The sequence below is a fragment of the Lissotriton vulgaris genome, chromosome 1_1 (assembly GCF_964263255.1).
Source record: "Lissotriton vulgaris chromosome 1_1, aLisVul1.2, whole genome shotgun sequence".
Lineage (NCBI taxonomy): Eukaryota > Metazoa > Chordata > Amphibia > Caudata > Salamandridae > Lissotriton > Lissotriton vulgaris.
The window spans coordinates 1586725117-1586728396 of NC_141685.1; positions in this window are offsets into that span (position 1 = coordinate 1586725117).

Consider the following 3280-nt stretch of genomic DNA (forward strand, 5'->3'; position numbering starts at 1 on the left):
GAATTCAAGTGACACACAAGTGAATAATAACAAGTTTTTTTAAAATTGGGCGTCTCCCGGCTTCCGCCTCAGGAGTATAGCAGTTTCTGACTAGTAGCGCTGATGGCGGCGCTTAAATACTGTGGCGGGTGGGCGTGGCCTCAATGTGGGCGTGGCCTCCCTTCCTCGCCGGGAATGGCGGTGCAAAGTCGCTTTTACTCGAGCGTTTTGCGTCGGTGCAGCGAAGGAGTCGCTGTTCAAGAGCGTCTCTACCCGCTGAAGAAGCTGGCAGCCGGGTGAGTGAAGAGTTTTAAAAAGTACAGGGAATTCAAGTGACACACAAGTGAATAATAACAAGTTTTTTTAAAATTGGGCGTCTCCCGGCTTCCGCCTCAGGAGTATAGCAGTTTCTGACTAGTAGCGCTGATGGCGGCGCTTAAATACTGTGGCGGGTGGGCGTGGCCTCAATGTGGGCGTGGCCTCCCTTCCTCGCCGGGAATGGCGGTGCAAAGTCGCTTTTACTCGAGCGTTTTGCGTCGGTGCAGCGAAGGAGTCGCTGTTCAAGAGCGTCTCTACCCGCTGAAGAAGCTGGCAGCCGGGTGAGTGAAGAGTTTTAAAAAGTACAGGGAATTCAAGTGACACACAAGTGAATAATAACAAGATTTTTTAAAATTGGGCGTCGCCCGGCTTCCGCCTCAGGAGTATAGCAGTTTCTGACTAGTAGCGCTGATGGCGGCGCTTAAATACTGTGGCGGGTGGGCGTGGCCTCAATGTGGGCGTGGCCTCCCTTCCTCGCCGGGAATGGCGGTGCAAAGTCGCTTTTACTCGAGCGTTTTGCGTCGGTGCAGCGAAGGAGTCGCTGTTCAAGAGCGTCTCTACCCGCTGAAGAAGCTGGCAGCCGGGTGAGTGAAGAGTTTTAAAAAGTACAGGGAATTCAAGTGACACACAAGTGAATAATAACAAGTTTTTTTAAAATCTTCGTGGGGTTTGGGGGACCCGACTACTCACTTTCGGGATGGGGGTATGGGGTTGAGAATCTTGAGTTGGAACGTCAACGGCTTGGGGGACAAAATAAAACGGGGAATTGTACTCCAATATGTGAAGCGCCATTCTCCCGACATTGTATTACTGCAAGAAACGCATCTGGTGGGGAACACGTTCCATGCAATGAACCAGAGGGGCTACCGGTTGGTGGCACACTCGGGATTCACTTCGAGCTCTAGAGGGGCTGGTGTTATGGTCCGTAGTTCCCTTCCCTTGGAGATTGATGAAACGATATTGGATGACAGGGGTAGGTATGCAGCGATTGTTGGTAGATGGGAGGGGAGAACGGTTGCCATCCTCTCGGTATATGTCCCCCCGGGTTTACAGGCCACCACATTTTTCGACCTGGGGAAATTGGTACTGAGGCTTCCTGAGGGGCTTCTGGTGGTTGGAGGGGACTTCAACTCGGTGGTTGATGGCCTGGAAGATCGACATCCTCCCAGGGCTCTTACACCATCGCAGTCCTGCCTTAGTGGTTTCTTGGTAACGTTTGGTATGGTGGATTGTTGGCGGATGCTTCACCCAGGGCAGGCCTAATATACTTTCCACTCCGGGGCCCATGGGAGCTTAGCCAGACTTGATTATTTCCTTGTGCCCGCAGCCCAGGCCACGACGGTGCGAGAGACCCGACATTTGCCTAGAGGCATTTCGGATCACTCCCCGCTATGGACCCATATAGATCTCCATTTAGACGCAGGGGGCCGGGTCGCCCCAATTAATCCCTGGCATCTCCGTGTTCCAGAGACTATGGCTGGGGTGATTAAAGCTATAGATCACTACTTCGCTGACAATGTGGGATCCTGTCATCGTCTGTGTCCCTATGGGAAGCCTTTAAAACGGTGATACAGGGCCAGACACTCTCGCTGGTCGCCAGCTCTAAGAAGCGCCACAATGGGAAGGTTGAACAGTTGGAGTCTGATATAGTGGCTTTGGAGAGGGATCTTGAGAGTGGGGTCACGCGTGAAAAAGTGCATGTTCTGCAACTGAAGCAGTCTGATTATAAAGCCTTGGTTACGAATGCCGCGAAAGCTATGAGTCGAGAACAACAGGGCCGTTTGTATGATGTGGGTGACAAGGCGGGGAAGTTGATAGCTTGGTTGGACAAAAGGGAGAGATTGAATTGTGTGGTGCCTGTGATTGAGCGAGTGGATGGTGTACGTGTGACGATCCGTTGGAGATTGTGGAGGAGTTTGCTTGTCACTTTCGAACGGTGTATGCGCCGGTCTCGGACCGGCCGGAGGAAGACTCCCATCTTTTGCTTAGGGATATTGCTTTGCCTTGCCTGTCCGACTCTGATCGAGAGCTAATGGAGGCGGATTTCTCCACTGATGAAGTAGCGCTCGCTATTAGCTCCATCCGCTCTGGAAAAGCTACGGGCCCAAACGGTATACCCATCGAGCTATACAAGTTGTGTCCGAACAAAATGGCGTTGTATCTTCGCTCGATGTTCTTGGAGTCCAGGGAGAGGGGTTCGCTTCCCCGTGATCAGCGCTTAGCGTCTATCGTGGTGATCCCTAAAGAGGGTAAACCCCGTGAATTCTGTACCTCCTATAGACCTATTTCACTTCTGAATGTGGAACCTAAAGTCTTGGCGAAAATATTAGCTACCCGTCTGATTAAAGTGATCGGAGATTTGGTACACCCGGACCAATCTGGCTTTATTCCAGCCCGTAATACCGCGCTGAATTTACGCCGTCTACATGGCGTGCTGGCGAGGGCGGAGACGCTACCTGAGCCGGCCATTTTGGTTTCTTTAGATGCCACCATGGCATTTGATACAGTGGAAAGGCCATATCTATGGGTGGCTCTGGCGAAGTTTGACTTTGGACCGGTGTTCATCGGGTGAGTCCGATTACTATATGAGGAGCCCCTTGCCCAGGTGGTCGTCAACCGTAAAGTGTCGGCTCCCTTTGTTCTGGGAAGGGGTACGCGGCAAGGATGCCCTCTTTCTCCGCTGCTTTTTGCCTTGGCTCCCGAGCCCTTGGCCGCTGGGTTGCGATGGGAGCCATCCCTCAAGGGTATCAGGTGGGCCCCCGGTTTTGAAGATCGCATTTCACTTTATGCGGACGACATTCTCCTTTACCTCACCTCCCCTCGGAAATCTCTGGGGGTACTGTTCAACATCCTTAATTCCTTTGGAAGGAACTCAGGACTGGTCATCAATTGGGGCAAGTCTTGTGTGTATTCACTCACGGACGATACACCACTCGTACCGCGCAACTGTCCTATACAAATATCATCCACCGGGTTTAAATAT